The sequence below is a fragment of the Fukomys damarensis genome, unplaced genomic scaffold, assembly GCF_012274545.1.
Source record: "Fukomys damarensis isolate Sample0158 unplaced genomic scaffold, DMR_v1.0_HiC HiC_scaffold_31, whole genome shotgun sequence".
NCBI classification, from domain to species: Eukaryota; Metazoa; Chordata; class Mammalia; order Rodentia; family Bathyergidae; genus Fukomys; species Fukomys damarensis.
In genome coordinates, this window is record NW_022900943.1 from 3,206,391 (window position 1) to 3,228,999 (window position 22,609).

General features: G+C 35.0%; 1 protein-coding gene and 1 pseudogene across 1 annotated transcript in view; both read right to left on the reverse strand.

Moving 5' to 3' along the window:
- The window catches only part of Cntln (centlein), a 285,607-nt gene that overhangs the window by 158,909 nt on the left and 104,089 nt on the right, over positions 1–22,609 (reverse strand). The window lies entirely within an intron of this gene.
- Positions 3,021–3,894, reverse strand: LOC104866749 (annotated as a pseudogene).

Consider the following 22,609-nt stretch of genomic DNA (forward strand, 5'->3'; position numbering starts at 1 on the left):
ATTTTGTCCTATTCTTTCTTTTCCTCTCTGACCACTACTTTTTACTCTATTATTTTTCCTATTTTATAATCAAATTTATGTTCACAAACATTTCCTTTGCTCAGCTGTTAAGTTAATCCTACTCTTGTCCAGACTTCCATTAATAAAATTATAAAATATATATATCAACAACCTATCATTTAATATAAAAATTTGAATAATTTATTCAAGATCAAACAAAAATATAGGATAAAAAATATGAAACAATTTTAGTTTACTAGGATATCTGCTATGCAATCTAGTATTCTGTAAAAAATGAATTTGCTAAGTCATCAATGGGCTATAATACTATAGTTAGGCATATAAAAATATTCAGCCAAAAATCTATTGTAATAATTCAAAATTCACGATGAAATTAAAAATCTTCTAACAACAGATATTATCACTGAAATTCAAATGCTACTTGTTTATATTATTATTTCTAACAATAAAAGGTATCTATGCAGCATTCTTTCAGAATTCCTCAATAAACACTAACATTAAGATTAAAGTACAATGAAAACAGTGATGACTCAAATTCACATAGGAATCAAGAAGACAAAGTAAATAAATATAAGTTGCATTTAGTTTGTTTTAAAAGAATAGCTTTTAAATTAATTTAATAGGGGCATTGGTACATATTTAAACATAATTTCCATTTCTGCAAAAAAAAAACAAAATGTTTTGATTTTCTTTAAATAAAGTTTTCACTTCCTCTTAACTTTTTAATTTTTATTACCTTTTTTGGCTAGAGATGTATTATTTCATAATTTACCCATATGTATTCCTTAACTATAAGCAATATCACCTGTCAACACTGAATCTTTTTGTTAAGGAATAACAAGTTTATTATGGCTACTGCTAATCAACTCCAGGCCAGTCTTTTTATAGAGAAATTCAGCCTCATGATGCAAGATTTTCTAATTTTTCAAAAGATGTAAGAAACAAGAATTTGTAAGGGAAATCCACAAATGTTCAAATGTTGGCTGGGTCCAGTTTATGACTTCTGTACTCTGAAAACATACATGATATGAAAATAAAATCTATTACAGCTCTTTTTTTTTTTTTTTTTTTTTTTTTTTTGTACCTGGGATTAACTTGGGACCTTGCACTTGTGAGGCAGATTGCAGCACCACTGAGCTAAATCCCAACCCCTGATACAGATTTTCTAGAGAAATTTTGAAATACATATCAAAGCTTATAAAAATTTACAAAGCCTTTGACTTAGCATTCTATATATGCTAAGGTTTGAGATGGAAATGTGTTCATGATAAGTTCAGTAAGAAAAGCAGAGTATAATATACTATATAAATGTATACTGCACGACAGATGCATGAAAAATATTTCTGAAAGCCAGTTGTGGTGGTGCAGACCTGTGATCCCATCACTTTAGAGGCTGAGGCAGGAGGACTACTACAAATTCAAGCCAGTCTGGGCTACACTATGAGTTCAAGGTACCAAAAAAAAAAAAAAAAAATATCCTGAACTCTTTCAGTGTTATTCCTAAATGCAGAGATTCTGTGTGAATTATTTACTCCATACTTATTTGAATATCCTGAAATTTTTTACAGTGAGCATGTCACTAAATGTGCTTCAAAATAAAAAGACTTGTTTCTTCTACAAATCTACAAAAAGTGAATATAAATTCACAAAAAAATTTCCAGTTTGGATACAGAAAACTAAATGATATTTTCTTCATTATATTATTCCTCAGAGTTCTTAAGAGCTGAGATTGAGATATACCTCCCAGACAAAAGGAGAGGGATAAAATCCTGCCCTTTAACCTGCTTTCTTAATTAACACATGTTGATAGAACAATTTTATATACACAGAAAAATTTAGCAGATCCTAGAGTTCTCCTACATCTGTCACACCTATATACCTAGTTTACCTTATCATAAGCATCTTAAATTAGTACGGTACATTGAATCTAAAGAATTAACCAAAAGTGATACATTATTTTTAGTCAATAGTCTATCCAGATTTCCTTATAAAAACTACTACAGTATCCCATCTAAGATACAACAGTACACTTTACTGTCCTATCCACTTGGGTTACTCTTGATTGCACCAATTTCCCAGAATGTCCTTATTTTTGATAAGCTTGATCATATTTTTTCTTTTTCTTTTTTGGTAGGATCCTCTTTCTTAGAATTTGATATTTTTTCTGAAATTGCACTGAGGTTATTAGTTTTGGAAAGGTACATAATAGAGATGAAGTATCACTTTATTTATATCAAGGTCTATTTTCTACTGCTATAACAAGCTGTACCTGAAGGCAGGTACTTTTTAAAGAAAAGAAGTTTACTTAGCACACAATTTTGGAAACTGAAATTCCAAAGAGCATGGTGCCAGTTCTGGAAATGGCCTATCCAGCTACATCAATCACCTCATGGTAGATGGCAACATGGAAGGAGAGCACAGGAGAGGGAGAGAGCACATGGTGAGACAGGAAGTCAGAGCATGTCAGGGGTCAAGCTTGATTTTTATACAACTCACTCTGAAAGTAAGTAATTGAGGAAGGGTACCTGCAAGAATTATACCAGTTTCTTCCAAGGGTAGCACTTTCAATGACCTAATTTCATCCCACTCAGCCCTACCTCTTAACATTGCTACACTGGGAACCAATCTTCCCACATATGAATTCGTGGCAAACACCCAACACAAAACCATGGCTTACACTGCTTTACTTTATTAAAATACTGAGTTTATTTCACGGGTATATTTTTGTCTCCCCACTATCTCCATGTCTGACCACCACTACTATTATGTCCTATTATAACATTCATACATACTTCAAACCAAGCAGAGAGTGGAGTTCCATCTTTAAAAACTAAACAGGCATTTTGGACAACACAGTCTTGGCAATGGAACCTGGACAACATTTATCAAACATGGTAGGGAAAGTTCTCACTTTGCATTATAAAAAGGATAGCCAGATACCAACTGTTACAGAAATGAAATAAGATGGAAAATTTTAACAAACTGTTTAAATTGTTTTCTTAAAGAGTCTGCCTCCACTGCCAGAGATCTAGAACGGCCTCCTGGTCAGTCATTCGGAAGCAGTTCTTCACATAATTGATGAACTTGGCTTCCACTCTGGGAAGAGAACCACCCTTTTCTATACTTGCTTGCATTTTTTGCTTTAATATCTTCTACAGAACTAGGTCCTTTGGATGTTTTAGGAGTCTTTTCCTGTTTTTTGAAGGATTCTTGACCTTCTGATCTTGGTGTTGATGGTTTTGAGTTTTTTCCATTCTGGCCTGACTTCTGTGCATTTCTGGCTGGAGTATCTCACATCAACTTCTCCACTGGAGCTTTCTCTTCAATTTCCTCATCATCAAAATCACCATCATCATCATCTTCATCATCATCTTGTCATCCTCATCATCATCTTCGTCAGCAGCTGATTTTACATTTTTCTGTGGACCTTGCTGCCACTTCCAGAGGAAGATCTCTTTCCAGATATACTTGAGTTTTCTTCCTCTTCCTCCTCCTCATCTGATTCTGCATCTCACTCCACAGTTACTGAGTGCTGTCCAGGAATATGCACAAGCCCTGAACCACACTTCAACCTTAAGACAACAGGTGGTGTCATTCCAAAGCCCCCAAGGGAACCCGTGGCTGTACAGGCATTTTCAGAGTTGCCCAGTGTTATGTTAATTGGACTGGCTTTGGAATTCATTGCTTCTGCTTAGAGAGTGTGCAATTCATCCTTTGCACTGGCCTTAAACTGGCCGTTCTTAATGACAACTGGTGCTCATTTTCATCACTGACCACCTTAAAGTGATAATCTTTGTCAGCCTTTAGTTCACAACTGAAAAGAGAGTTCTGAAGCCTCAGGGGGCTCACGTCCATAGCCATCGAATCTTCCATGGAGTGGTAGCATGCACTTAGGTGGGATAGAATGCAGACTGAAATAAACAGCTACTGCCCCAGAGAACAGATCTGCAGGACAGAATCTCACCAGGGCCATGGCTTACACTGTTGACCTAATTTATGACTGCAGATGTTAACCTTGATCATCTGGCTGTGGTAGAATTTATCCAGTTACTCTAACGTAAAGATGTTCTTAGGTACGGTATATGCAGATTATCTCAGTACTCAGGAAGCTGAGGCAGGAGGACTGACACAAGTTTGAGGCCAGCCTGAACTACATAGTGAGACTCTCATCTCAATAGAACAAAAAAAAAGATGTTCTGCTGTATCTGGACATTGCTTTAATCTGCATTTTAAATTTAATGATCTTAAAAATACAAACATATAATTATATGGATAATAGTATTCATATGGATATGTGTATTCATGAGGACTATGTGTATATACCTCAGATCCTTATTTATCTTTACATATTTCCCTCCTTTATATGAGTCAGAATTGTTAACCAATCCCCTTCTCTGTAGAAGTTTACTAACTTTTCTCGCTAATATTTTATAAATTTTTTCTAAAATATTAAAAATATCTAGTACTCTTTTTTGGTTTATATTCTTGGAATATAGTGACATAGTGGTAGGCTACAGTTAATCTGATTAGAAATGGTAGGTGGAGTATGCACCCAAAGGCTCCCATTTGGGAATAATTATTATTAATACATAATTTGTTTTGTTTTGGGGCTAGGGACTGAACTGAGGGATTCACACTTGCTCTACCACTGAACTCCTGCACCCTAGATAAAATTTTTTCATATTGACCCATTGAGGCAATTTTGGTTAAAAAGTCTTATAAAAAAATATAACAGCAGAAATAGTGGGAGGGGGGTTTAAGGGTTATGTCACTTAGTGCTTAAAAATTATATAACTTAAATATTTAGTTCAGACAACATTTTATGACATTATTACATGGCATTACTGGAGCAGAAGATGACAGATCATGGACGAAAAACAGAAAACTATTTCACAGCTATAACACTTGGAAGGATTTTTAAGTTAAAGTGTTTTAATCTGTATTTATAAATTTTAATTAAAAATATTTCCTCTTATTTTTAAATAATACCTCCCTCTTCACACCAGCATTTAGTGAAAAAGTATATAGTTCCTAGCATTTTACATACCTTATCTTATTTATACAAAAAATTTTTTTAATTCCAACCCTGTCAACGCATAATATAGTTTACTGCAAAAGAAAAACACTTAAAAGGGGTATAATCTCTTAATTAATTGTTTCCCCTAGAGTAACTTTTCACCTAAAATCCAGTAGAGTTCAAATGCAGTTTGTAAAATCTATGTGTGTATGAGTATATAAAATATCTAATATATACATAAGTATGAGATAATTTGAATGACTTTATTTGAAAAACTAACTAAATCCCTTTGAAAGTTAGTATAAATATATGTATATTTTATATATCACCTACACTTTATGTCACAATTTTCTTCTAACTATCCAAATCTCTGTAGAAGCCTTATATTCATTTAAAACTGATTTTAGAAATGCATAAATATATATTATCAATTCATAAAAAAAATTTTGTTAGCTGAATTATGTATTCTTAGAAATAAAAGAACATAGTATCAAGTAAACATGTTATCATAAATTAGAATAGTCTCATCACAAAAGTTCACAAATTATATTAGTATACTAACTTAAAAATGCACCTCATTTCCAGAAAGACCACCAAACTGCATACAAATTTTCTAATATCAAAAAAGATAGCTAGCACTCTTTTTAAAAATTATATATTTGCTTTTCTTCTAATCATATACTTTTAACCCAAATATCCTGTAATTGCATTCAGAGATCACAAAATAAAAAATAAAATTATTGAGTACATGTGAGTAAAATTTTAAGTCTCACCAACTTCTCTCATAAATACCCACCAAATCACACATTATGTAGCAAAATTCAGTACTGTAGTTAGTTCAATTCAAATTACCTTGCATAGCTAAACATCTGTATGGTAAGGTCAAGTCAGTGAACACAAATATAAAAGGGAAAATTTTAATTTCATACCTTCAACTCTTTCCACACACTACATAAAACAATATTGAATGGGCTATACATGGACACTTTGTTATCCATACTCAAATCCAGGAGGTAACAATAGCAACTTGGATAGGAAAATTAAGCAACCACAGAGGTTAAGTATTTATTCTGTTACACGTAAGTTTCACACTGCAGCGATAAAAATTAGTGGTATTTCCATGTCACAGAGGAGTGGATGGAGTGCTAACTGACCTGTGTACAGTGACTACTGATCCCAACACTACGAGTACATTAGTACTGAACATACATAAAAACAAGGAATAATGATTTTCCTATAGATTTCCGTTTACCTTAGCAAAATGGAACATACTCATATCTTTCTAAAACATTTCATAAGCTTTTCATTGTGGAAGAATTAGCAATCTGAACATATAGCATACATGTTAATGCTAATCTAAAATGAATTTCTACATTTAAGGAATTAAATTTCCTCTACGGTTTATCTCTAAATATGTCACATTTGGGTACAATCCATTACTTATGATAACACATACTCTAAGTTTTATAAATACTTACCATTTATATCACCAGTAAGAAAATCAAAATTTGTGCACTAACGGTATAAGCTAGGGACTTGCTTGTTATGCATTATCATCTCTATACATTAAAGCCTCAATCATACTCAAACAAATTCACTAAAGTGTGGTTTTCAATCTGCTAACTATGCATTCCATAATAGCCTGTAATTATTAAAAACTGACAAGAAAGCTACGCCACCTGTGTTTATGTGAAGCCAGGTAATGAAAAAAACAACAACGCTGTCATCACCTCTCAATTCCTGATTGCATTATCAAAACTGTAGCAGAGTTTGGCATCTGGGTGTGACCTTGTTAACTGCTAGGGTAATTAAATTTATTCTATTGGGAAAAAGGATGATAAATTATTAGCAAGAAGATTTTGTTCACATTTTATTAAATTGGCCTGTCAAAGGGTTGGCCAAATTATCAAGGGCCTCATTTATTGGAGGCCAGCCATATTGCCACATCTGTTACAATTATTTATAATTTCAGCAGTTGAAAACCAACTGAGTTAGGCATCCGCCATGTAAAGTAATTTACAAATTATCTGATGAGGGAGTGTTTTAGCTTCTCCCTCATTTCTAGACAGCAGAAAGCCGCGCTGTAATTACAGAACACGATTAGGTTCTTTAGGGAACTTATCTTGCACTCATAGCCATAGTAAGATGCAGCAAGAACATATGGAGGAGCTTGTGCTTCTGCTCCCTGAAGCTCGTGACCCGCCTGCCGCTGAGCCCTTGAGTTGAATTTGAATGAGAGCGCCATGGCTAATGTTCTACACATGCACCATTTATGCCACAAAACAAATCGGATCACTGTTAATTATGAAGCAGCTATAATCAGGCCTTCACATCTGTGTAATGTGAAGCGCAGTAGGCTGTATTCCAATAATGTATGACTACCTTTGGGTCGCAAATTGCGAGCCATATTGCCTCAGTAGTAGTTACTGAATTCAGAGTAACTCCTTTGATAAAAACCCATCACATGGATATTTTTATCCAGCTTTATATAAAAAAAAAAGCAAATCCACGAGCCTTTATCAGCGATTGACCAGAACAGTTAAAGCATATGGTACAAGTTCATTAATGAACAACACAGAGTGCTCTAATTTAATGAAACCACTTGAGCCATAAAAATCAGATTTAGTTAATTCCCTCTTTCCCATTTTTTTCACATTTAGCCTAAACCTAGGATTCTACTTAATAAGTTACCAAGATACATAATATATTCTCCCCAAATTTATAAGGAATATTTAAAACATATTAAATTGTACCATTAATAACCTTTAAAAGAGAGGTAGTCATAAGCTTTATATTTTATAAATTTAAGTCTATAAAAAAATCTCTTTAAAAAAAGCATAAACTATTTGTTTTTTAGAAAGTAAAGCCTACCAGCTGTAGTTTAACAAAAGATACTCTTTACTCCATGAGAAAATTTTCCATGTAAAGGCAGCGAAACAAGCTGCACCCAGATGGCAAACCAGCTACAATTTAATTAATCCACTAAAAGCCATTCAGATTTCAGTAAGGGTAATGTAATTTTGAATAATAGTAGAGAAAAAAAATCACTAAACATTCTCAAGTTTTATTATAGCAGCAAGAGAAGTGCCACTATAGAGTAGTTAAAGTTGAGTTGCAGTTTCCATTATATATGCTAAATTTCTAGATTTTAGTATGTTGGGCTGTTTTATTCATGAAACTTAAAAGTACTCAAAGTATCAGATTATCTATTGCTTTTTTTTTTTTTTTTTTTTGGTACTGGGGATCGAACTCAGGACCTTGTGCTTGCGAGGCAGGCGGCGGAACCACTGAGCTAAATTCCCAGCCCTATCTATTGCCTTTTTAAAGCAGAAATAGTTTATATTTCATAGAGGATTGTGGATGATTAGTAACAATTTCAAACTTGTAAATATAATACACACAAATATAGAGTTCACAGTTAAGATTTACAAAAGATAAAGACTTCATTTTTTTCTTTTAAAAATCATGATCAAAATTAAAACTCAAATCCTCACATTTTTAAATGTTGATTAAATATGAAACCACTAAAGATCATTTTCCATGTCTATATATATGTACTACTAAATTAAAAATATAAACTAAACATAATTAAACCAAGAGCAAAATACAAAGCAGTTATCATTTAAAATAATGCTGTAGAATAAATCAAGTCAACTTTTCAAATTGAGCTTACATAAATAAATTTAAAACTAGTTAAGTCTGACATACAAGGGTGATACACATAATTTAAAAGTTCACTATACAGGGTACCTTGTCTATTACATTATGTAGAGAAAGTTAAAAATTGATATTCTTCCATGTTGAAAGGAAAAAATAATAGAAAGGATAATAAAGTAAAAGTCATAAAAAGCAAATGAAAGCAAACCAATTATTAACTCTGGCATATTTCCCAACTACAGTAGGACAAGGCTTATAAGCACTGTGAGCACTAGTGAAGGCATCTGATATCCTGCCAACTGAGAAATTGAAATAGTTGCTGACAAATAGTCACTAGCAATACAGAACCTCCAAATGCCAAAAACAAAAGTAACAGACACAAGCTAACAACTAATGCCATGCTTTCTCCTTTGCTCTGTTCGAAAATTGTACAAAATCAAGCCTCACTGTCAGCAAAAAACCAGCCTTTTTTAGGCTACATGTTAGTATGCCTTATCACAAGTGGACATTCTTTCCAGTTGCCTTTACTATTTCTACTTCCTACTTACTGGAATTACTGTGACAGAATCCTCTGAGATAGGCTAAACAGGAACAGAGGGGTGGAGTGCAGCCCGCCTAGCACATACAAGCAAGCCCTGGGTTCAAGTCTAGCACTGTCCCACCCCTGAAGGTACAGACCTAGGGTGTATGCAAAGCACTCACTGCTAGGTGTGGTGGCACACACCTATAACTCCAGCTACTTGGGCAACTGAGGCATGAGGAATGAAAGTTTGAGGCTATTCTGGGCAACTCAGTGAGGCCCTGTGTAAACAGAAATTAAAACCAAAAAAGGGCTGGGGTAGCTTGTTTGTCTGGCATATGCAAAGCCCTAAGTTACATGTGAAATAAAGAAGCAAAGGAGGGAAAGGAGGAGGAAAAAATTTGCTGAACTTAAAGACTGGTACTAGAAAAAGAAGTGGGAATAAAAAGATAAGACATCAACTTTCCTGGCCCTCACCAAACTGATAGTGCAGGGAGAAGGGAGTGGGGAGGAGAGGAGAAGGGAAGGAACAGGGGGCTATAAGGTTCCAGATCTGCTAATGTACCAGAGTTCAGTTTTCAGAGAAATGTTCAGGAAAACGCCCTCAATAATTATCCTAGAGCTGAATCGAGGTCTAAAAACTGTTAACAAGGTGGACAAACAAGAAACTGTAAAAGAAAATCTGTAATAAACATGACACGAGCTCATTCTAACATAAAAGAGCATGCATTTCAGTGAGCAAATAGACAAAAATACAAACAGAACATTTTGCAAAAGACAAAACAAACTACAGGAAAAGTGAAAGTGAAAAACCACACATTTCCAATAAAATGTAATCAAAAGAATGGATGTTTCAAACAAAAGGCTAATTTTAAATGATAATAAATGCTTGCAAAGCTATGAAACGTAGACAATCACATACACTATAAGAAGCTCAGAACCTTGCTAGAATAGTTTAATGTGGTATATTCAAAAGCTTTAGGTTGATAATCTTTGACAAATGGATTTTACTTTAAAAAATTTAAAGAATTTACCCAAGACTCAGAGGTGAAAATAAATATACACACATGGAAATGTTCATCAAGCATCAAAATCAGAAAAAATAAAATAAAATGAAGTTAAAACATCTCAAAGTTGGGAAGTATTTACATTTTAAAAGGTGCATTCCTATGCTAGGGTATTAGGTGATAAAATGCATTTCAAATATCACATCATATTGCAATGAAGTAGGGCAGGAATTCATACCGTATGACTGTAATCATACAGACTGCAGTGGTGGCGACCAATGGCTCGTGTGCCAGAGTGGGCTATTCATTACTGCTGAAAGCTTTACAAGGCTGTCCACCACTAAGCATTCTCCATTCGGTTGTCATGATCCTTTACACACACACAGCCACATGAAGGGTTTAAGAGCAAAAGCACACTGGGTCTAGAACCATCCCCTCAGGCTATCCACTACCCTCTGGGGTTGAAGAGAGCCGGGCATGAGTGCCAACCCTCCTACTACCGGTCTCAGTCCACAGAGGTCATGAAGTAATGTCAGGCACAGACCACTTCATTCTCAAATTCTCTGCCCTCCCACTGCTATCTTTCTTGGGTTCATTAGACCAACTCCCCTTTTTCTATTAGTGTATGTTTAGAGTACATAATGATTTCATTTATCGTGGAAAGTTACACATGTACATGTCATAATTATTTTATCTCTATTTATGTGAGTTACCAAAACAGCTCTGTTGTATCAATTCATATGGTACTGTTGAATTATTTTAAAAAAGAAAAGATAAAATGCCCCAAATCAGACAAACAAGAAGCTTATGTATTTCAAGTCAAAGTAACCAGTAGATTTGACAGGGAAACAAAAAGACACTTAAAGAGTTTACTGCCACCCTACATTCACTGTTTCACCTTTTGCAACTACACATGGTTTGAACTCTGATTCTTTATTAAATGTGTACTCACTTTTTTCATACTTTCCAAATGCTGTGTTTCTGCACTGTTTTAATTTCATCAGCTTTATGTTTTAATTCCCCAATTTTCTATTTAGAAAAGATAATCTTTTGGGGCCAGGGATTTAGCTCAGCAGTATTGAACCTGACTGGCAAGCTCAAGGTCTTGAGTTCGATTCCCCCCCCGCAAAAAAAAGAAAAGAGAATTTTTCAGATCATAGAATGAGGTACATAAACTGAAACCAGGTAAAGACTAGAAAGCTATCTAAGAAACCAATCCCAAGGCCAGAGACTTGGTTCCACAACTGCCTTACAAGTGCAAGGACTTGAGTTTGATCGCTGCTACCGAAAAAAAAAAAAAAAAGGAAACCAATCCTATGAATACAGATTTATAAGAAATAACAGTATGAATTTACAGCAGTATAAAAAGACTAGAAATAACTAAGTATGAAAGCCTATTCATAATATTGCACAAGATGGGGGGCATTCAGGGTAATATGGACATAGGGCAGTCGTGATACTGATAACAGACTCATAACCTAGAAAAGCGTATCTATAAGAAATCATGGCCAATTTTATTCTCAACTATAAAATATTAGAATTTCCTTTAAATGAGACTTACCACTTTCACTGAACTTTTTTCTATTGAATAAAAATTAATACAATATATTCAAAATTTTAAGAAATAAGCCAAACTACCTTCATTTATAAGTATTATTGTCTACACAAAAAACTCAGGTGAATTTATAAAAAAACAAAATTGATGAGACTCAAACAGTAATTAAATGCATCAACTGTGTTTCTATACTTGACAAATAATATAAAAATAATGTAACAAAAATGCAAATAGTTAAAACACAAACAAAAAATAAGCTACTTCAAAACAAATCTAATAAAAATATGTAAGATCTATGTGGATAAAACTAAAAAACTTTACTTAAATCGTGAAAGAAGTCCTAAATTAAAGGAGACAGAGAATATTCATACAAAGAAAGAGAGAAAATGGTAAAGATAACAGTTCTTCTTAAATTAATCAGTAAAGGTTCTAGCAGAGAAGTTGACAGCTATTTACATATTATCAAAAAACAAATAATAAACAATATCCAAAAAACTACTGAAGAATAATAAGAGAATGCTTTTCACATCAGTTGTTAAGGCTCATTATAAAGCTATAATACAGTACTTTCTCAGTTGGAAAAAAAGCAAATGTTAACAAATACAGAGCCAGAAATGGACCCATGTAAATACAAAACCATACATAAGTACAACAATAAATGTTAGAAATGGCAGTGCAGGTCCCTGAGAGAAAGTTATTAGCACAATAAGCAGTACTGAGACAAATATCTAGTCTTTTAAAGAATTAAACCAAATTTCTTTCTTTAAATCAAACACAAACTCAATCCCATACAGATTAAAGACTTGCATGCAGAAGTCCAAACTATAATATTTTAGAAGAAAATACAGGAAAATGTCTTTATGATTTCAGGATAAAGCAGTATTTCCTAAACAAAATACAATACACACCAATTTAAGTGAAAATACCAAGACACTGAACTATATTAAAATAAATTCATTTTTTTCAAAAACCATCATAGAGTTTAAGTAAAAAAGAAAATATCCACAAACAATATATTTACAACACTCACAGCTCACAGCTTAGTTGATCTCTAAATTCACTTCCTCCTTTTGGAAATGGGCACATCTTTCCAATTTTCTTTGCAATACTTACTATGTGAACAAATAAATAATGGCATGCAAGCAGTATGTGCCATTTCTAAGCCTTATGTATAAAACCTTCTCTAAGCTCTTTCATACTTCTTTCTGGATGAAGTAGAGATGACCCAAGGACAAGATAGGAAACCACATGGAAATATAATAAATCCAAAGATGAAAGAAGGCTAGATCTCCAAATCACTACTTGGAAATTGAAAGCCCAAGTAATACCCACATTGGATTGTCATCTGACTAAATTATTTTAAGGTCTGGACATGTGAAGATTATAAACTAGACAAGCTGACATCTTAAAATAATGTACCTGAAACAAAAATCCAAAATAAAGAATTTCAATAAAGAGCAGCCCAGCTGACCAGACCAAGTGCCACCAGCCACTTCATGTGCCTTGCCTGAGAGGAAGACAGCAGCACCTATCACACCTACCCTAACACCACCAGGCACCTTGCACTCCCAGCCTGGGAGAGGAGGAAAGCAGCCGAACTACTAACTCCTAACCAGCTCTGCACCTTATTTCTCCTCAGCATAGGACAGCAAAGGTGACAACCAGAAGACCAACTTGATTGAGTATAAGACGAACAAACTCACTCTAGGACCGCGGTGTTACACTAATGTAAAGACCAAGAGAGAGACAGAGAGACAGGGTTAGAGAGGTGACAGCAAGACAAAGATCCCTTGAGATTCTCCTGAGATGCTCAAGCTCATTCCAGGCAGATCCAGGGCCTTGAATTCAGTGGTGGGAGGCGAGGTTTGCTGAGTACAACCTTCAGAGGGGGTGAATCAGAATCAGAGGGGGTGAATCAGAAGGAGTTAGTATTTAGTCCAACAGTTGGCTTTAGCTCTTGCACTGCTGCTTATATCCAGCAGAAGCCAGCGATCTATTTAATTGAAGGTCAATATCTGAATTGTCTAAGTGTCTATACTAAAATCATAGATCTTTTTGCTTTAGTTAAAGGTGGCTCAAGACTAGTTCTTAGGGATTGTCAGAATCTGATTTACATTTGACGCTATTTTTTGTTGCTGACTTTACTACTAGAGCCAAGATAACGTAGTTATTGCTGTTGCTTGGTTTTCTTTGAAAGGAAATATGTGTACTGCCTGGGGGTCATAAACAAATACGTGCCCCATTACCGAAGAATGAGACACATGGCAAGGCAAGCTGCAACCTCCCATCCTAAACAACTGAGGACACAGAGTCCTGAGACAGAAGCAAAGTCAACAGTCAGCCATGCCAAGAGGATATCTCTGCAACAAAGACACCCACTATAAATCCAACAGCAAACTTTGGCAAAAATAAACAAAACTGAATGAGAAGACAAGGCAACAAAATGCCTCCAAAAACTCCTAACTCCCTGAAAGTTGATCCAGAGGAAATAAAGAAGAAGAAATCATAAGCCACATACCAGAAATGTCTGAAAGGATATCAGTGGAGGTAACAAAACAGTTCAATAAGCTGCTTGGAAAATTCAAGGAAGATATAACAAAATAGATAATAAACGAAAGAAAATAAATTGTCAGTGAGTCTAGAGAAGGCACTAATACAAATCTAGTAGAGCTAAAAAAAGAAAAAGACTCCATAAAAAACTTTTAATCAGATATCCAAGAGATTAAAAATATGAATGAAGTATGAGCAGCAGAAACAAGGCAAGCAATGTGAGGACATAGTGTCAGATCTAGAAGATAGGGCTGTGGTTAGTGATCAATTTGTGGCAGATATCTTATAAAACCACAAGAGAACATAAAAAATGGATCCAATAGCTGCTGGACAACTCGAAGAAGATTAACACAAAAGTAAACTGGAATTAGTTAAATTTCAAAAGATAGCACGAAGGGATAAAAAACCTGTTAATAAAAGTACTGGCAGAAAACACACCACATGTGGGGAAAGAATTCAACATACACATAAATGAGGTACATAGAACCCCAAATAGACATAATCAGAAAAAAAATTCACATCACATCATAATTAAAATTCCAGAAATCCAACAAAAGAATAGAATCTTAAAGAACAAAATCTTAAAAGCTGTTAGTAAAAAGCAATGAATCAACTATAATGGAATCAACTAGTTGAACAGAATGCTCAATACAAACATTAAAAGCAAGGAGAACTTAGAATGAAGTGTTTCAGTCCCTAAAAGGAAACAATATCCACCCCAGACCAAATACATCTTGCCAAATTATCTTAAAATTTTGATGAATAAATAGGTTATTTCCACAGTAAAGAATGCCTAAAAAATTCATGAAAATGAAATTAAGACTCCAAAAACTTCTCAGGGGTATTCTAGAAAGAGACAACAAAGCTAAGAATACCAAAAGGTGCAATAGAATGAATGCACCAGGAAAGGGTGGCATTTAAGTAGATGGAAAAGAAAGCAAACAGCAGCAGGAAAACAATACAATGATAGAATATGTTAGTGTCTATCAGTTATAACTACCATTGTGAACAGTCTCAATTTGCCAATTCAAAGTAAAAGACTAGATGCTGGGCGTGGTGGCGCATGCCTGTAATCCCAGCACTTGGGAAGATGAGGCAGGAGGATCACTGTGTTAGAGACCATCCTGGGCTACACAGTGAGTTCCAGATCAGTCTCAACTATATAGCGAGATACTGTCTCAAAACAAAACAAAACAAAAACAATTAAAAGATTGGAATGAAAAACAAAATCCAATGGTATGCTATATACAAGAAACAAATTTGAGCCAGGGATTTAAATCAGTGGTTCTGCCACCAGACTCGCAAGCACAAGGACCCGAGTTCAATATCCGGTACCAAAAAAAAAAGAACTTTAAAAAAAAAAGCCAGGATTTAGCTCAGCGGTTCAGTGGCATGTCTCACAAGAGCAAGGACCCGAGTTCGATCCCCGGTACCAAAAAAAAAAAAAGAAAAAAGAAAAGAAAAGAAACAAATTTAACACAAAAAGAAATACATATGCTGAATATTAAAGAACAGAAAACAATATTCCATGCAGTGGGAACCTAAAAGCAAACAAGAATAGCAATCCTACTTTAAAATGATTTTTATTAACCAAAGTCAATCAGAAGAAGCAAAGAAGGACAATACAGATTTACAAACGGAACTATTCAACAGGATGAGAAAACAATTATAAATGTACATGCACCAAACTATGGTGCACCCAACTTCATAAAACAACACTAATGGACATAAAAGATCAGATAACAAGCAATCACTTATAGTGGGGGTCCTCAATAACCCACTATCACATAAAGACAGATCAACTAAACAAAAAAATCAACAAAGAAACATCAGAGTTGAACCACTTTTGAACAAATGGATTTAATGTATACAGTGCTTTACCCAACAACAGATTACACATTATTTTTAGCAGCACATGGTACTTACTCAAAAATAGACTGCATACTAGTAGTAAAACACACTTAAGTAAATGCAAAAGAACTGAAATTTTACCATGGGTATTAATAGATTACAGTGCAATGAAACTAGAAATCAATGGCAAAAGAAATCAGTAAAAACAAGATAAATGTATGAAAACTGAAAATTACTCTTGACATAGAAGAAATTAGGGAATAAATAAGACAATTATTTGAAATAAATAATAATGTCAGAAGAACACCTGAAATTATGGAAGACAATGAAAACAGTCTTATGAGAGAGATCTATAGCTGTGAATGCCCACATCAGAAAAACTGAATGGACCCAAACAAATGAACTAATGATACACTTCAATGTCCTAGAAAAAGAAAGAATAATCCAAATTTAGAGTCTATACAAAGAAGGAAATTATAAATATCTGAGCAGAAATCAATAAAATGGACACTAAAAAAAATAACCCCCATAAAGTCAACGAATTGAAGAGCTGGCTCATGAAAGAATACACTAAACATACAAACCCTTATGAAATCTTAACAAAAGAGAAAAAACACAAATCAATGCAATTCAAAATGAAAGACGTGAAATCATAATGGGCACCACCAAAATTCAGAAAATTATTAGCAACTCCTTCCCAAACCTCTACATCAAAAATTTGGAGAACTTAGAAGAAATTGAGAGATTAATACATACATATGAATTACCAAAACTGAACCAAGAAGACTTAAAAATCTTGGATAATCCAGTAACATACAATCGACCTGAAATGATAATAAAAACCTACCAATTAAGAAAAGGCCAGGACCTGATGGAGTCACTACCGAACTCTATGGGAACTACAGGGAAGATCTAACACCAATACACCTCAAATTCTTTACTGAAATCTAAAGCTAAATAGTACTCCCAAAATCATTCATGGATGCTAGCTTAATCCTGATCCTAAAACCAGAGAAGGATCTAGGCACAAAAGAGAAGTATGAGCCAATCTCTCTAATGTACAAAGATACAAAAATTCTTAACAAAATACTAGTGAACAGAAAGCAACACATCATCCAAACATCATACAAAATGACCAAATACGCTTCATCCCAAGATGCAAAGATGTTCAACACATGCAAATTAATTAATGCTAACTTATTGCAACAACAGAAGCGAGGACAGAAATCACATGATTATCTCAATAGATACAAAGCCTCTGACAAAATCCAACATCCATTTATGATTTAAAAAAAAAACAAAAACTTGGAGACAGCCAGGCATGGTGGTGTATGCCTATAATCTCAGCACTTTGAAGGCTGAGGCGGGAGAATTGAGTTCAAGGCCAGTCTGGAAGCCTGGATTGCATAGTGAGTTCAAGGACAGCCTGAACTACATAGTGAAATTCTGTCCCAAAACAAACAAAACAAAACCACCTGAAGAAAATAGGTATAAAAAGTCCTTATCTCATTCTGATAAAAGCCATTCATGACCAACCTACTGCCAACACCACATTAAATGGGGACTAATTGAAGGCTTTCACTTGAAAAATCAAGAACAAATCAAAGATATGCACTGTCACCACTCTGATTCAACACAATCTTGAAACATTAACCAGGGCAATCAGGCAAGAGAATGAAATAAAATGGGATATGTATAGAAAGAATGAAGTCTAACATCATTTGCAGATGAAAAAGTCCCCTACTTGACCCAAAATATACCATCAAAAGCATTTTAGAATTAATAACTATATTCAGCACTGAGAATGAAATTAGGAAAGCAATACCATTCACAATAGCATTAAGAGAAATTAAATACTTAGGAATTAACCTAACTAAAGACCTCTACAATGAAAAGTGCATCAATCTGAAAAAGGAAATCGAGAACAAAAGAAAACAGAAAGATATAACCTGTTCTTGAAGAGGTATAATCAATATAATCAAAATGGCTATACTTCCAAAACTAATACATAGATTTAATGCAATCCCAAGCAAAATACCAACAGCATTCCTCACATTCACCAAGAAAACAATCAAAACTCATATGGAAACAGAAGAGACCTAGATAACAAAAGCTATTCTAGGTAATGAAAGCAAAACAGATTTAATCCCAGACTTGATCCCAGATTTAGTTATAGTACAAAGCTAGAACAGCCCCCCCCCCCAAAAAAGACCCAATCAAAAAGTAGGCAACCAGGGCTGGGAATTTAGCTCAGTGCCTCTGCTGCCTAATTTGCAAGTACAAGGTCCCAAGTTCTATCCCCAGTACACCAAAGGGGGAGGGCAACCAAAATGAACAGATACTTGTTAAAAGAAGTACAAATAGGGGCTGGGGATTTAGCTCAGCGGTTCAGTGGCCTGCCTTGCAAGTGCATGGACCCAAGTTCAATCCCCAGTACCAAAAAAAAAAAGTACAACTAGCTAGTAAGGCCAAAAAATTTTCAACATCACTGGACATTACAGAAATGCATTAAAACTACACTGTGATGCCATCTTACTCCAGAAAGAAGGGCTATCGTCACGAAGTCAAATAATACCAAATGCTGGTGAAGAAGTGAGGAAAAAGGAACCCTTCTATGTTGTTGGAGGGAAAGTTAACCCATATAATCACTATGGAAATCAATGTGGAGATCCCTCAATAAACTTAAAATAGAAATTCCCCTTCTAGGTCTCTTCCCAAAAGTGTTAAAGTCATCATATTGCATGAATACCTATGTTTACAGCAGCACAATTTATCATAGCTAAATCTCAGAAAGGATGTGTATGTCCATCACAGATGAGAGACAAAGGAAATGTGGTATGTATACAATATATAGTACTAGTCTGCCATAAAGAAAGATTAACTTGAGCCATTCATAGGCAAATGATGCAACTTGAGAACATAATGTTAAGTGAAATGACACACAGCTTAGTAATTAACCTAACCTTGGTCACATGGAGAAAAAATTTACCTCATAGTTCAGCAGACAGGGGAAATGTTTGCAAACAAAGTAAATTTCAAACCAAAGCTAATTAAGAGAGTCAAAGAAGGTCACTACATCTTTGTAAAAGTAACAATCCAAGAGGAAGAGATGACAATCATAAATATATATGCACCAAATACTAATGCCCACAACTATGTAAAGCAAATATTAAGGGACATGAAAAACCAAATAAGCACTAATACAATTGTAATGAGGGACCTCAATATCCCACTGTAATAAACAGACAGATCATTTAGACAAAAAAAATCAACAACGAACTACTAGAACTGAACTAAACTTATGAACAAACGGACTTAATAGACATCTACAGAAGGTTCCACTCCACGAAAACAGAATATACATTCTTTTCAGCTTCACATGGGTCATTCTCCAAAAAGTACATGCACACTGAGGCCATGCTCTTAAGTGAAACTAATAGAACATAGATGAGTAAATACTGAAGTTTCTCTGGTGTGAAAAATCTAAAAACATAAATAAGGATCAAAATATATAATTGACATTGTGTGGCAGGAAGAAAAGTTCTAAAGGAGTAGGAGAGGTGGGAAGGAGTAAGGGTAAGGTAAGAAGGGAAAAGACAAAATATGAGAAAAAGAAAAGCATGGAAACAAAGTCTTTGTAAATAGGTAGGGTGGAGGGGTTAAGAGAGAGCAGGGGAATGTGGAAAAAATAAGAACCAAGATACATTACATAAAGGTACAAGATCCCAATGATTAATGTAACTGTACTGTATACCTAAACTGTACCAATAAACTTAATGGGGGAAAAAAAGACAGTACTAGCTGATTTAGCATGTGGTGAGGGCATGTTTTCTGGCTCAGAGATGGTACTTTCTTGTTGTAACATCACATGGGAGAGGAAGGGTCTCTCAGGTTCTGTTGTAAAGGTACTAATGCCATAGAAGAAGAGCCGTCCTGTTATCCTACCCAAAATTGCCCAGATATCCCACCTCTAAATACGCTCACATTAGCAGTAGGCTTCAACATATGAATATGAGTATGGGGCTGTTAGTTATTTTTCTTACTGCAAAGACAAAATACTCAAGGCCCAAAGTTAAAAGAAGAAAGGTTTATTTAGCTCACAGTTAGCAGGAGCTTCAGTTCACAGTTGGCTGGCTCCAAGGCAGGGTGGCATGGCAGAGGGGCATCACAGAGAAGAAACAATTCATGGAAGGCAGAAGGCCACAAAGCAGCCAAGTCTCAAGCTGCAAGTTACAAGGGACAAGCAGCAACCCTCTTTAATTCCCCTATATCTGGGCTATCCACTGAGAATAAAGCTGTAGCTCAACCTGTATAAAAGTTCAACAACAACAACAACAAAAAAAACTAAAAAAAAAAAAAAAAAAAAAATAAAATAAACACTAGTGGGGATATCAATGGCTCCCCAGCTCCTCTCCCCACCTTATCAGTGCTGGCCACCTGTTACAAACTGGCCACACCCTATCTCTGGCACTGCCAAACAACTTCAGCTACAGGGCACAGTGCCAAATTCTAATCTTAGCTACAACTTCTGCTTTACTGTTAAATAGGGTGGTGAGTGCTTTCCCGGCTTCCCTTGTAAATCCACCCACCAAAATTTATATACTTACTGGTTGGGAACCCCTTAATACCCCTACCAAAAAACAAGGGACATGAAAGGTCCCCATAGTCCCCCCTGGCAGGTGGGGCTTATAAAGCTGAGCTGTAGAAGTGGCCAGTAATACTATAGCAGCCACTTCTGCTACAAGATTCTCACTGGTTACACCCAGTAAGGGGGAGGAGCTTCCCCACTAGCTATCAGAACAAGCCCAGGCAGGACTTCATTCTGCCTCTGAACGCCGTGATGGATGGGTTAAGGCTGCTGTCGAGGCATATAGATCCAGCTACAATCTCATACTTATTCCCAAAGGAATATCCACTGTTCCAACAAAAAAGAGACATCAAACCGGGGATTTAGCTCAGCAGTTCGGTGGCCTGCCTTGCAAGCGCAAGGACCCGAGTTCAATCCCAGGTACCAAAAAAAGAAAAAAAAAAGAGAGAGACATCAAAAAGTTACCACTGTCTGGCCAACTTCTCAAAAGCCAGTATCTCATCACGGCCTTCTATCCAGTTATGTCCATGTTGTCTTCACAAACACAGCCCAAGATGGATTTTTTTTTCAATTGCTCATTTATTCATACAATAGGTGGCTGTACACAAGGGAAAAGAACTACAGCAACTTACTATCTTTCAAAATAAGGATGAATAGGTCTTGGGGATGTAGCTTAACAGGGCCACACCTGCCTCTCAAGCACAAAATCCTGAGTTCAATCGCCGGTACCAAGGGAAAAAAGAAAAATAAGGTTGAATAGAAAAAGAAACTTACTTATAAAGGTACAAGATCCCAATAATGAATGTAACTGTACTGTATACCTAAAATGTACCAATAAACTCAATTAGAAAAAGAAAAAGAAACTTAGTCACACAGCAAGATAACCATAGATGTTGATATTTTTAAGCCTTAAATAAAAGCAACACTAAATAACATGTTGTTAAAGAAAATAGCTTTAATAGGTAGAAATTAATAAACAAAAAGTCCAATAGAGTAATTATCTCTACAGAAAAGAAGTGAAACAGGATAAGGAGGAAAACACAGGTAGCATCAAGAGCACTGGCGATACATAGATATTACATTTATTCTTTTGTGGATTACAAGCATGTTGTATTACAGATTTTTGAAATGACAATGAGAACACAAAGGAAAACAACAAACACTACAACTTAGGACAGAAAATATTTGTGTACAGAAATAAGATTTAAAATTCACAACTCTAAATTCTGATCCTTAGCCACATGGAGTGTATCTCATGCACAGGTAAACTTGCTAAATGTAAGTCTTAGATTTCTCTCTGGTCCTCTGCTGGAAAATATTCCTCCAAGGAAATAAACTGAGAATTTCTCCACGAAAAAAATAAGCAATCACTTTGAGATAAGCATAGGTAGTCATTCAAAATTCAGCTAGTTGTGAGCAGGGTGCTAAGAAATCAAAAGTTACATCTTTTAGTCCCACAGAAACCACTAGCTCTGCCCTTTTCTAGGGCACACTGGCAGCTCACCAATAATCCAGATTATAAATTAAGATCTGAAAACACAGGGAAAATCATCACCAACACAATAAAAAGAAATCTCAAATTTACTAACATAAGAAATGCCTTCTCTGTACACTACTATTAAGACCCAACATTTCTCCATATGACCAAAAGCACTGCCTCATGTAATCTTCATTTCAAATTACAGAGTAACTGTTAGGATACATATTTATATTAATGATAAAACTGAGCTGACTTAGAGAAACAAGGTAACTTGCCAAGCTTCACATAGGTGTGATTTGTAATCCAAATTTATGCATCCTGACTGCAGAATTTGTTTTTAATCCACTATGCTATAAATTTATC